Consider the following 15,510-nt stretch of genomic DNA (forward strand, 5'->3'; position numbering starts at 1 on the left):
AATTAAGGTTCAATCCAAGTCACCAAAAACGAGACGAAGACGTTAGAAAAAGTATTTATATATAATCACGACTTCTTTCCTGGCCATTTTATGGAGCTTAATCATTGTAGAAAGAAAAGGTATGAGCATTAACATATTCAAACAAATTCATGCCGAAACAAGCATAGACACAAGCGGGCACAATTAATGCAAAATGTTTTACCACTGAAGATGCTGATTTCTAATATCCTAACTATGCCTCCGATTCATTCGGCCAAGAACAAAATCAAACCATTTCATTTTTAATCCGTGAACATGTACACGAAAATACAGTTTGAAAAAAAAATGGCTACTGAAAGCATATATCTTTCGGAGTAGTTGAAGGAAGGATTCTTTAAAACACTGTACCTTCAAATGGTCGCAATCAACAACAAAACCTATGCTGTATTTGTATTCCATCGTGGACCAAAAGTGAATGTACATAGAGTAAAACCGTTTAAAGAAGATTAAATATGTTTGCAAAATGCTTTTATTGTTTTGCGTTTTTTCATACCAGTTTTTGTTTTTGTGCACTTACCCTGCTCAAACACATTTGATGAATATCTTTGACTTAAACTTCAACCCTCGATTTCACAAAAATAGTTAAACCTGATTCAAGAAAAACGACTTAAGTCATTTATTTAATGTATTCATATGTCTATTTCAAAGTTGATGCAAGCGTATAAATACGTATTTATGCTTTGTTTACATGTTATTTTCAATTAAAGCTAGTTATATTTTTAAAGGAGCTTTTTGCACACTTCATTACAAAATGAAACAGTGAGCTTAAGCAGTTGCTGGTTAAATCGGTTACATAATTTTCGAAAAATCAGCCCCACTCAACTGATAAATGTCGCTGATTTATTATCTTCGCTCTTCAGACCGTAATCTATCCTATTTCGGTATTCAAAGATATTTGAAAGATATTTCACAGGTGCATCCTATTTCGACTCTATATTATAAACAACTATCTGCCATAAAGTATCCTTAAAATGCTTCATATGAACGGTATTGTTCGAAGAACACTCATTACAACAGTGACTTGAATTTAAAAGGAAAAAAACTTTAATTGTGTATCTCTACCTTTTTAAACCTGAAATCAATTGCAATACTTCCCACTTACTGATTTGAACTCAAAGGATTATTACTGTTTGTTATATTTGATAAAGATATTTAAAAAAAACATCAAGTAGTGTACACTCACTAAATAAAAGGTTTAGCGATATATTGGTTGAAGCGCAAATGTTCAATTTTTTTTTAAATGCTTTTCAAATAAATTAAAGAGGACTGACAGATTATTTTGGTATAAAGTGGATATCTTTTATTTCAATCATTATTTTTAACGTACCTGTTTATCATTACGAGTCTAATAAATTCAGATAATGGGATTTTGGTTGATTAAAAGCAAGTAGCACAACATATAACAATAACAGTTTGCTTGACGGTCTTTGATTTGGGACAGGAATATTTGGGACAGAGCGTGACTTGTAAATGATCAAAACGTGCAGATCCCCATCTTTATCTGCAGTGCGCATTCGTATAGCGCAGGGGTAATGTTCAAAGCGCATGTTGATAAGCCTCCTTTTTTTTCTTTAATGACACTCAGCTGCAGAAATTAAATCCGTTATCTGTTGTTAAAGGGACCGTCAACCGCGATTGAAGATAAACGAGTTCTAAAATACCGTATTTTTTACAATTATTAGTTTATATTGATAAAGATATCACGACTGGTATATTACATTACTTGACAAAAATTCTTATTTTCAGTATATTTGGGAATAAAATTTCGCGATGTGAAATCGAAAGTACATCGCGAAAATAAATGACTTAGCGATTAACACACTATAAATCATCATCATCATCAGCATCATCATCATCATCAAGTGTAAGGGTTGAAATCCATATTGTAATGTCGGAAACCCTGTGTAAAAAGCTCTGTGCTTGCCCGATAAAAAAAGTTATAAAGTGAGGTGCTGGTTAAAACTATTTACAAGGTGACAATGGTCTAGTAGCTGTGTGAGAGGGCTCCCAGGCTGACTTGGAACGCCTCTAACGTTGTGCAGTCGGTGGTCTGGGTTGGGAGGCGGTTCAAATCGCTAATAGTGCGTGGGAAAAAGGAGGCCCTGTAGGTGGCGGATGCTTCCAATTTCTTACTGAAACGGTGTGAGCCCCTGGTTCTTCTGTCTGAAAGAGCGAGTGCTTCGGTTGCCCCAGAGACTTCTACCAGGTGATGATGAATTCTGAAGAGCATAGAAAGTCTCGCTAGGTAGCGTCGATGTTGGAGTGACTGCAAGCCTAAGTCTTGCACCATCTTTGTGACGCATCCTGGTGTACGGTCAGGGTAGGCAGAATTCACAAAATATCGCAGCTTTGCGTTTGACCTGTTCGAGTTTGTGTATCTGGGCATTGGCTTGATGTTTGGGATCCCATACTGTGGATGAATACTCAAGTGTTGGTCTGACCATAGCTGTGTATGCAGTACTCTTGGCATCCTTGCTGCAATCGCCAAGGTTACGTCGAATAAATCCCAGGGTTCTGTTAGCTTTGGTAGTCGTGATGTCCACGTGCTTCTGCCAGCTAATATCTTCATTTAAAGTGACCCCTAGGTATTAACTGGTGTCTGTTGTCTGTAAGACTTGGTCATGGAGAGTGTATACGGTGTTAATCACATTTCTTCTGTTGGTGAATGCTCTGATGGCAGCATACTTCTCCGGGTGAAAAGACATCTACCATTTTTTCTCCCACTCTTCGAGCGCTGTGAGGTCCTTTTGGGGGCAGTCAGCGTCTCGTTTGTTTCTCGATTTCACGGAGAAGTAGGCTGTCATCAGCGAACAGCTTCGTAACGGATGAAATGATACAGTCAGGGAGGTCATTTATGTAGGTCAGGAAGAGTAAAGACCCAAGCACTGTACCTTAAGGGGACGCCTGATAGAACATCTTTCTCTGACGACATCTCTCCATCTAGCAGAACCTTCTGTTTCCGATTGCTGAGGAACGACTGGATCCATCTGGCTGTATTACCTCTGATTCCGTAGTAGTTCAATTTATGCATGAGGCGTTGGTGAGGGACTTTATCGAACGCCTTGGCGAAATCTAGTTGGATCACATCGACCTGGCTTCTGCCTTTCAGCTTGGTGGTGATTGATCGTATTGTCTCTATAAGCTGTGTTTCGCACGAACGTTTTGAGCGGAAGCCGTGATGGCAGTCGTGGAGAATGCTGTGCTGAGCGTAAAACCGCATGACTGAGCTATGTATGATGTGCTCCATAATCTTTGAGACCATTGATGTAAGAGAGACTGGACTTTAATTGGATGGTAAGTGTCGTTTTCCCTTCTTGAAGAAAGCGACGACATGTGCATCTCTCCATTCTTGGGGAACAGTGCCAAGGTCGTGGGAGAATGGGTAAAGCTTGGTTAGGATTGGTGCTTATTCGTCAGCGGCTAGTCTGAGTAAGGCCGGGCTGATGCTGTCTGGTCCTGATGCTTTACGAATTTATAGCTGAGATAGTTGTTTGTAAACCCCAGAAGTACTAAAAAGGATGTCATTCATTGTGGGATGGGGGCTTGGTCCCTTGTCCGGCATTGTAAAAAGTTCTCTCTGGTGAATACTGATTGAAAGTGTGTGTTTAGGATTTTTGCTTTACTTTTGCTGTTGCTGTGGATGAAACCATCTTTATTGTTCAGTGGTGCAACTCCGATTGTATCGTTTCCTGTCCTTGACATAGCTCCAAAAGCGTTTAGGTTTGTTTGCTTGTCTTGATGTTACCGTATCTTTCATGTTGTGTTTGTGAGCAGATCTAATATCCCTTTGTGTTGAGGCTTTGAGTTCGGCATACCTGGTCCAGTCTGCAGGACTACCGGAACGTTTTGCCTTCTTGTATGCTCTTGCGTTTTGAAAGACGACGCAGCTTGGTGTTAATCCAGGGGTAGGTGAACCTAGATGCTGTGCGGCGGGTAGCGACAAATTTGTTCTTGAGAGTATATGGCGCACTTGATGAATTGCCACATATCCTCGACTGAGTGGAAGTCCTCTGACATCAACTTGTCTCTAAATGTAGAGAGGGTACCTTTTATCCCTTCTGTGTCGGCTTTGTCCCACAGGTAAATGGTTCTCCTTTGTAATCTGGAACGAATAGGTTGCATGGCAAAGTCATATAGAACTACATCGTTGTCATTCTTAGCAGAGATTGGTGGTATCGTCTTGCATCGTCTTGCATCGCTGAGTGAAACTTGGGTGGGAGGTGACAAGAGATCCAGGATGTTGTTTTCTCTGGTGGATGAGGTAACCATCTGTACCAAGTCTAGATCTGATGCTAGGTTTAAGTAGTGTTGGTTGACCTTTTTCGAATAGTCCGGTTCGCTTCTGATAGAGTTTGTTTGCCACATAATATCTGGGAGGTTAAAATCACCACCAATAACAACACGAGGGCCATGATGGCCCTGTATCGCTCCACTGTTTTTTCTTTGCGAAAAAACGTGTAATGCGCATGGGTTGAAATGTACTCAAGCATGTGACTTTCTCTTTCTATCCCTCGTCCCACTGGGCGCTTAAAGTTGGAAGGGTGAGCATTTTTATATATGGAAAAAGTTACTACCGTGTTAACTAAACAGACAAAAAAGCCTCGGAATTGTTGCACAGGTTCTTTGCTTATAACGTAGGTACATTTATCTCTCCAAAAGATATTGTCGTTCTTTCTATTTCACATATTTTTAGATGCTGAAGATCAAATCTACGCATTTGATTTGAAACAGATTCACAAGACCCATAGGAGTCAAAATGCCTTAACCCTTTACCAAACAACACATTTTGGACTTTCACAATTTGAAAGAGGTTGCAGACGTCAATTGAATTAAAATGGAATATGAAGGAAATGATCAGGTAGGGTAGAAATAATTGTGATAAAAGGAGAAATTGCTCATCAACCAACACATCCCTAAGACCAACAGGCCTGAGAATATTATGATAATCTAAAGATTATTTCTTTATATTTATAAATGTATTTAATTAAGTAATACATTTGACTTCTAAGATCAATTCATAACTTATATTAAGAAAATTATAAAATGGTCAGAAATATATATGGATTGTTGAGCAACTGACAATCATTTCAACAATTCATGATCAGTCACGATTCATAAATGGAACAATAATCATTAGTTTTTAAAAAGCAGCATATACGATAGTTAAGAACATTGCACTTCATTAATTTCAACACCTTCTCTTGGATACAAAGTTTGAGTTTATCGTGCAGTATCATATATTGACTTTCCTTGAAATAATTATATCATGTTCATGGAAGTTGTGTTTTTAAAATCAATAATATATTATTAAAGTGGTTATAACACTACAAAAAAGACATGAAATTAACATGTCATCCAAAATATTTTCATCCGGATATATGGTCACTTTCGACATATTTAAATAAAACCCGACTTTTTTCAGTTTATAAGAAAAACATTTATAACACATGTTCTTACTTCAATGTCTTTGTAAGCAGTCACCATCTGACCTAAAATGGCACTAAATGACAGGGTTTTATCTCATGTTTACAAGATGTTGATGTTGTTGTTGGTCACAGCCAAACGGCCGCAGTAATCTCCACTGGTAAACGTCATATATTCAGTTTTGTGACCCCCGGGGCCGGGTCAAATTTGAGCCCAGGGGAATATTTTGAACAAATTTGGTAGAGGACTATTAGATATCACTACATACCAAATTTAGTAGCCCTAGGCTCTATAATTAAGGACAAGAAGATTTTTAAAGTTTGCACAAAATAGGCCTTATTTAAGCATATGTTCATTTTTGTGACCCCTGGGGCAAGGTCAAATTTGTTCCTAGGGGCATAATTTGAACAAACTAAGAAGAGAACTATTAGATGTCACTTCCTACCGAATTTGGTAGAAATAGGCCCAATGGTTATGGACAAGAAGATTTTTATAGTTTGCACAATATGGGCCCAATATAAGCATATGTTCAATTTTGTGACCCCTGGGGAACGGTCAAATTTGATCCCAGGGGCTTAATTTTAACAAACTTGGTACAGGACTATAAGATGTCATTACATACCAAATTTGGTAGCCCTATGCCATACGGTTATGGACAAGAAGATTTTTAAAGTTTGCACAAAATAGGCCTTATATAAGCAAATTTTCGATTTTTTGACCCCCCAGGGCAGGGTCAAATTTGACCCCAGGGGCATAATTTGAACAAACTTGGTAGAGGACTATAAGATGTCACTCAATAGATAATTTGGTAGCCCTAGGCCCAATGGTTATGGACGAGAAGATTTTTGAAGTTTTCACAAAAAAGGCCTTATATTAGCAAATTTTCAATTGCTTGACCCCCGGAGCAGGGTCAAATTTGACCCCAGGGGCATAATTTGAACAAACTTGGTAGAGGACTATAAGATGTCACTACATACCAAATTTGGTAGCCCTTGGCCCAATGGTTATGGACAAGAAGATTTTTAAAGTTTTCACAAAATAGGCCTAATATAAGCAAATGTTCAATTTTTTGACCCCCGGGGCAGGGTCAAATTTGACCCCAGGGGCATAATTTGAACAAACTTAATAGAGGACTATAAGATGTCACTACATATAAAATTTGGTAGCCCTAGGCCCAATGGATATGGACAAGAAGATTTTTAAAGTTTGCACAAAATAGGCCTTATATAAGCACATTTTCAATTTTTTAACCCCCGGGGCAGGGTCAAATTTGACTCCAGGGGCATAATGTGAACAAACTTGGTAGAGGACTATAAGATGTCAATACATACCAAATTTGGTAGCCCTAGGCCTAATGGTTATGGACAAGAAGATTTATAAACTTTGCACAAAATAGGCCTTATATAAGCAAATTTTCAATTTTTTGACCCCCCGGGGCAGGGTCAAATTTGACCCCAGGGGCATAATTTGAACAAATTTGAAAGAGGTTCACCACAGGAACATTCCTGAGAAGTTTCATTAGATTTGGACCAGTAGTTTAGGAGAAGAAGATGTTTAAAGAAAAAGTTAACGCACGCACGCACGCACACAGACGGACACAGGACCATGACATAAGCCCCGCTGGCCTTTGGCCAGTGGAGCTAAAAAATAACGCAAGTAGATTTATCATTTTATATATAAAATACATTCAATTCACTACGCATGCACAATTTGCATTCCTGGGTTTACCATGTGACGATGATGATCAATCTACTTGCGTTATTTATATATGGAATGAGTGATGTATTGGACGTCATCATTGATGACGTTCAATCGAACGAATGATAAAGGGGGCTAAGTTTCGTTAAGTTGAGGCATATAGTCGCGATTTGGGAGTCTTGAAAACTGGCCCAACACGTTCGCTGAAATTTGACATGTATATGAACCAGAATGCGATCTACCTGTTGGCGTAGGCGTTATACCTGGGAAAAATCAAGTTTTTTGATTAAATCACGAAAAAGTTTCGCAAGTTTTACATAACCGGAATTACAAAATGCGCTTTGTGGATATACCGAAACCCTACCGAAATCCCCGAAATCAAACTTTGATAAAAACAATGTTTCATTAGTGATTTCAGTGTATTTCGCAACGATCTATATTAAAATACGCAGTTTTTCAATACACAATCAATATTAATGGGGATTTCGTGGGATCTCGTGGATTTCTGAGGATTTTGGTAATTACGGGAAATTCGGTATTTCTTCACACCCGTCAAAATGGTCGACTTCGTCAGAATGAACGCTTAGAAAGTATTTACAAAAAAACATCATCTCAAACGATGTAAAGTGAACGCTACTTATCTGTTTTGTAGATAAGTATACGATCCATTGGAAAACACTAACATTTGACATAAAAAAACGCCAGTGGATATGGAAATCTTCATCGTTGGAAATAGCAGACGGCGTCGACCAATGGCGAAAAGAACGCGAGAAAGTATTAACAAAATAACATAATTAAAAATGATGTAAAGTGAACGCTAATTCGCTGTTTTGTAGATAAGTATACGATCTATTGAAAACCATAACATTTGACATAAAACACCCGTGGATATGCAAATCTTCTGCGTACCAAATAGCAGACATCATGCGGCGTCTAATCTGAGTCTACGCTGTTTGCCAAGGCCGATAGTATAATGAATGGAAATGCACAAACTCAGCAACTGGCAAGCATATATGCATTAGTAGATTGTTTCGTGATTATTTAGAAACGACTACATAATTCTTTTGGTTCAGCCAGTGCAACTTAACAGAAATAAGTATAATAGTTTCTACACCTGACAACAATGTGCCAACTTTATACAAGGTAAGTTGTTTACATTATTTAAAATATTTCAAGCTTACAGTATACAACAATAAACAGCTGGTACAATGTAATGTCATCGTTTTAATTTTAATAAGCCCGTGGTTAATTACCCTTTTTAATCTTATGGTTCAATGCATCTCTAACACCTTCAATTGACATTCTCGGCTCGGGTACTACTTACCGGTACTACTACCCCGGGTACTCTTAACTTTACTTACATGTAGCCCGGGTACGGTAAAGAAACTTAAACATACCCGCAAATATTAGATTGTATCCGAGTTGTATATCTGCCAAAAATCAGATGTCGTTAAACATGCTAGCGATTTAAGTAAAACAATATTGTTTACCTTTAAGAAACTTCTCTTTAAAAAAAATCTGCATCAACATGCTTTATAGTATGAGTGTTGAGAGGACGCCGTAGGAATAATCAAGTAATCAAGAATACGTCTCTGTTTCTGCTTTTATTTCCTTCATGTATAATGACGATAAGGATTGACGACTAACATTGACGGCAATGATAACAAGCATTGAAAACTAACACTAACGACAAGGATTGGGGACTAGATGTAACATTGACGATTCTCTACAATAAATGAAATTAACAATAAAGAATGAATAATACGATTATAGTACAACAGATCTGCTATTCGAAGTATAATATGATAGCATACACTCATTAGAATAAAAGGTTTCATAAATAACAATTTGAAACATTTTCAATAAATATCGAAATATCTTATACAATATTTATTACACAGCATGAATTATTTGTTAAAACATAATATAAATACCAAATATGGTGTTCCCCATTTAACGGACCTCGCAAACCAAAAAATGTTTCTTTAAAAATATCTATGACGGTAAAAAGTGAACGTGCGACATCGCGGAAAATATACTTGACAACGTCATACAATGACGCGACTTTAAACAATTTAAGATTTTAAATTGAATCACATTAATGATTGTAAAAATGAGTTTTGATAATACATTGTATAAATGCCATTTAACAGAAAATTGACATAAATGTAAACATAATTAATTTTTACAAAATAGCCGACAACAACCGATTTAGTGTTAACATTCCCGGGTATGTTTTAGTATATTTACCGTACCCAGGGTACGAGCCTTACTAACTGTATTATTATTATATCTCACCGACTACCTTTACCTTGTTGTGTTTCAACCTGAAATTTATGTAAAATCCGGCTTTCTTTACTTTTATTTTTCATTCATTTGATTACGCAATTGTTGACGTATCTCGTGGAAAATTATTTGAATCTTTGGATTTTAGTGACGACAAGCTGGAAGTGTCAATTTATTTTTTACAATGAATCTAAGATGTATTTAATTTTTGTGTGTTTGTCATGCATAGTTCAGTGTTTTCCAGAAAAATTTGAGTAGCCAGTTATATGGCCGGCAACTATGCAGTAAAACCAAAGCATTTGTGACATTTACTTGATATATTTGGGAAAAGTAGCCGGCATCAAGAGTTAATGTAACCGGCAAGATCGCTAGCAGCCGGTATTTAAAGAGAACACTGATAATAGTAAACTAAATCTCTACGACGGGATTACAGCTTTGTAAAATTGTTTTTTGGGTGATAATGGTTAGTAATTCATACTAATGTTATTAAAAAATATCGGCTTTAAATTTAATTTGGAGAATGGGATGGAAGAACAGAAAATGAAGAGCATACAGGGATGGAAATAAGTGGTTTACCGTGAACCCGGGGCAAGTAGATTTTTGCCTGGGCAACTCAATTTCAAAAGTTGGTAAACTTCTTTTTTTTAAAGCTTAAAACAATTCACTGCAATAAAAATTGAAAAACAATTGATCACCATGGATCAATACTAGTTAAATAACATTCATTATTTAGGAATAGGACATGATTCAATTCAGGCTCATAATAAAACATCATGCATTGAACATGTGTTGTCAGCAAATGTATTTAATTATCTACTATTTTATTAAAAGAATGTATAATATTCACATGTTCATATTTCTGGGCTCGTTATTCTTTATCTGGGCAACCAAAATACTAAAGATGGTTGCCCACAATAGTAAACAGTTAGTTTCAATCCCTGGCATATCATTGTATCTCTATTGTTATAAGCATTGCATTAAAGTTGTGATTGAGGTTAGCCTGTTGTTTATGGTATATTTACATTTTAGCTTGACTGTTATATATGAAATATATATAGTCGAGCTATCCTACTCAACCCGGCGTCGGCGTGCGCATTGGAATGTTTGCGTACCACCTCAAATATATTTCCTATGTCCATTGACATATTGCTTTTATATTTTGCATACTTCATTACCGACATAACCCCAATCTATAAACAAGAGCAGACAACTCATTTACTGTATCAAGCATTTTAACAGAATTAGGCCCTTTTTCACTAAGAATAATATGCATATTATTGATAAATCTATGTTAAAGTTTGCATATGACCTCAAATATTTTTTATGTCACTTGACATATTGCGTTCATACACCATGTATTTTGCTTATTAACCAACATGACCCGAATGTATAAACAAGAGCAGATAACTGTATCAAGCATTTTGTAACAATTATGGCCTTTTTTTCACTTAGAATAAGCATATAATTGATAAATGTATTATTAAGTTTGCGTACCACCTTTAAATTGCCATAACTTGTTAATTATGCTCCCCCCCCAAATTTTTTAGGGGGAGCATATAGTCGCCGCTTCGTCTGTCCGTCGGTGCAAAAATTTGTTTCGTACCCAATTTTTTTTGTACCCAAATTTATATATGTACCCTTTTTTTTCGTACCCAAATAGTTTTTTGTACCCTAATTTTTTCGTTCCCTATAGGTTTTCATAACCAAATTTTTTTTCGTACCCAATTTTTTTTACACAAATTTGTTAGAACCCAAATTTCTTTGAACCCATTTGTTCGTACTCAAATTTTTTTCGTACCCAAATTCGTTTTGTTCCCAATTTTTTTTGTACCCAAATTTTTATTTGAACCTTTTTTTTCGTACCCAAATAGTTTTTCGTACCCTAATTTTTTTTATAACCAATTTTTTTTTCGTACCCACATTTTTTTGTACCCAATTTTTTCGTACACAAATTTGTTCGTACCCAAATTTCTTCGTACCCATTTGTTCGTACTCATTTTTTTTTCGTACACAAATTTTTTCGTACCTTATTTTTTATTTGTACCCATTTTTTTCGTACCAAAATAGTTTTTTCGTTCCCTTATTTTGTTTGTACCCTTTTTATCGTACTCAAATTTGTTTTCGTACCCAAATTTGTTTTTTTTTCCTACCCACATATTTTTTCGTACCATTTTTTTATGGAATGAGTGATGTATTGGACGTCATCATTGATGACGTTCATTCGAACGAATGATAAAGGGGGCTAAGTTTCGTTAAGTTGGTGCAAATCACTGCGATTTGAGCGCCTTGAAAACTGGTCAGTTACTTTTGCTGAAATTTTGCATGTATATGGAGAAGATTGCGATCTACCTGTTGGCGTAGGCGTTATACCTGGGAAAAATCTAGTTTTTTGATTAAATCACGAAAAAGTTTCGCAAGTTTGACAAAACCGGATTTACAAAAAGCGGTATGTGGATATACCGAAGTCCTACCGAAATCCCCGAAATCAAACTTTGATAAAACAATGTTTCATTAGTGATTTCAGTGTATTTCGCAACGATCTATATTAGAATACGCAGTTTTTCAATACACAATCAATATTAATGGGGATTTCGTCGGATCTCGTGGTTTTCTGCGGATTTTGGTAATTACGGGAAATTCGGTATTTCTTCACACCCGTCAAAATGGTCGACTTCGTCAGAATGAACGCTTAGAAAGTATTTACAAAAAAAATCATCTCAAACGATGTAAAGTGAACGCTACTTATCTGTTTTGTAGATAAGTATACGATCCATTGGAAAACACTAACATTTGACATAAAAAACCGCCAGTGGATATGGAAATCTTCAGCGGTCGAAATAGCAGACGGCGTCGACCGATTGCTGCCAATACAGGTTCGAAAAAAACGCGAGAAAGTATTAACAAAATAACATAATTAAAAATGATGTAAAGTGAACGCTAATTCGCTGTTTTGTAGATAAGTATACGATCTATTGAAAAACCGTAACATTTGACATAAAAACACCCGTGGATATGGAAATAGCAGACATCACACGGCGTCTCATCTGATTTTACGCTGTTTGCCAAGGCCGATAATATAATGAATGGAAATGCACAAACTCAGTAACTGGCAAGATTATATGCATTAGTAGGTTGTTTCGTGATTATTAAGAAACAACTGCATAATTCTTTTGGTTCAGCCAGTGCAACTTAACAGAAATAAGTAAAATAGTTTCTACACCTGACAACAATGTGCCAACTTATACAAGGTAAGTTGTTTACATTATTTATATTGCAAGCTTACAGTATACAACAATAAACAGCTGGTACAATGTAATGTCATCGTTTTAATTTTAATAAGCCCGTGGTTAATTACCCTTTTTTATCTTATGGATCAATGCATCTCTAACACCTTCAATTGACTTGTTCATGAAAAATATACACCCTCAGTGCATGTTATCCCATACACCATCACTCACTTACTAAGGCTCGATTGGTCATTCTTGGCTCGGGTACTACTTACAAGTACATGTACCCCGGGTACTCTTAACTTTACTTACATGTACCCCTGGTACGGTAAATAAACTTAAACATACCCGCAAATATTAGATTGTATCCGAGTTGTATATCCGCCCAAAACCCGATATCGTTAAACATGCTACCAATTAACGTAAAACAATATTGTTTACCTTAAACAAACTTCTCTTTTAAAAAATCTGCATCAACATGCTTTTTAGTATGAGTGTTGAGAGGACGCCGTAGGAATAATCAAGTAATCAAGAATACGTCTCTGTTTCTGCTTTTATTTCCTTCATGTATAATGACGATAAGGATTGACGACTAACATTGACAACAATGATAACAAGCATTGAAAACTAACACTAACGACAAGCATTGGCGACTAGATGTAACATTGACGATTCTCTACAATAAATGAAATTAACAATAAAGAATGAATAATAAGATTATAGTACAACAGATCTGCTATTCGAAGTATAATATGATAGCATACACTCATAAGAATAAAAGGTTTCATAAATAACAATTTGAAACATTTTCAATAAATATCGAAATATCTTATACAATATTTATTACACAGCATGAATTAATTGTTAAAACATAATATAAATACCAAATATGGTGTTCCCCATTTAACGGACCTCGCAAACCAAAAAATGTTTCTTTAAAAAAATCTATGACGGTAAAAAGTGAACGTGCGACGTCGCGGAAAATATACTTGACAACGTCATACAATGACAAGACTTTAAACAATTTAAGATTTTAAATTGAATCACATTGATGATTTTAAAAATGAGTTTTGAAAATACATTGTTTAAATGCCATTTAACAGAAAATTGACATAAATGTAAACATAATTAATTTTTACAAAATAGCCGACAACAACCGATATAGTGTTTAAATTCCCGGGTACGTTTTAGTATATTTACCGTACCCAGGGTACGAGCCTTACTAACTGTATTATTATTATATCTCACCGACTACCTTTACCTTGTTGTGTTTCAACCTGAAATTTATGTAAAATCCGGCTTTCTTTACTTTTATTTTTCATTCATTTGATTACGCAATAGTTGACGTATCTCGTGGAAAAATATTTGAATCTTTGAATTTTAGTGACGACAAGCTGGAAGTGTGAATTTATTTTAAAAATGAATCTTAGATGTATTTAATTTGTGTGTGTTTGTCATGCATAGTTCAGTGTTTTCCAGAAAAATTTGAGTAGCCAGTTATATGGCCGGCAACTATGCAGTAAAACCAAAGCATTTATGACATTAACTTGATATATTTGGGAAAAGTAGCCGGCATCAAGAGTTAATGTAACCGGCAAAATCGCTAGCTGCCGGTATTTAAAGAGAACACTGATAATAGTAAACTAAATCTCTACGACGGGATTACAGCTTTGTAAAATTGTTTTTTGGGTGATAATGGTTAGTAATTCATACTAATGTTATTAAAAAATATTGTGCTTTAAATTTAATTTTGAGAATGGGATGGAAGAACAGAAAATGAAGAGCATACAGGAATGGAAATAAGTGATTTACTGTGAGCCCGGGGCAAGTATATTTTGGCCTGGGCAACTCAATTTCAAAAGTTGGTAAACTTCTTTTTTTTAAAGCTTAAAACAATTCACTGCAATAAAAATTGAAAAACAATTGATCACCATGGATCAATACTAGTTAAATAACATTCATTATTTAGGAATAGGACATGATTCAATTCAGGCTCATAATAAAACATCATGCATTGAACATGTGTTGTCAGCAAATGTATTTAATTATCTATTATTTTATTAAAAGAATGTATAATATTCACACGTTCATATTTCTGGGCTCGTTATTCTTTATCTGGGCAACCAAAATACTAAAGATGGTTGCCCACAATAGTAAACAGTTAGTTTCAATCCCTGGCATATCATTGTATCTCTATTGTTATAAGCATTGCATTAAAGTTGTGATTGAGGTTAGCTTGTTGTTTATAGTATATTTACATTTTAGCTTGACTGTTATATATGAAATATATATAGTCGAGCTATCCTACTCAACCCGGCGTCGGCGTGCGCGTTGGAATGTTTGCGTACCACCTCATTGCCTCAAATATATTTCCTATGTCCATTAACATATTGCTTTTATATTTTGCATACTTCATAACCGACATAACCCCAATCTATAAACAAGAGCAGACAACTCATTAACTGTATCAAGCATTTTAACAGAATTAGGCCCTTTTTCACTTAGAATATGCATATTATTGATAAATCTATGTTAAAGTTTGCATATGACCTCAAATATTTTTTATGTCCCTTGACATATTGCGTTCATACACCATGTATTTTGCTTATTAACCAACATGACCCCAATGTATAAACAAGAGCAGATAACTGTATCAAGCATTTTGTAACAATTATGGCCTTTTTTTCACTTAGAATAAGCATATAATTGATAAATCTATTTTAAAGTTTGCGTACCACCTTTAAATTGCCATAACTTGTTTATGATGCTTCCCCCCACCAAATTTTTTAGGGGGAGCATATAGTCGCCGCTTCGTCTGTCCTTCCGTGCACAATTT

This window comes from Dreissena polymorpha, chromosome 10 (genome assembly GCF_020536995.1).
Source record: "Dreissena polymorpha isolate Duluth1 chromosome 10, UMN_Dpol_1.0, whole genome shotgun sequence".
Classification (NCBI taxonomy): Eukaryota; Metazoa; Mollusca; class Bivalvia; order Myida; family Dreissenidae; genus Dreissena; species Dreissena polymorpha.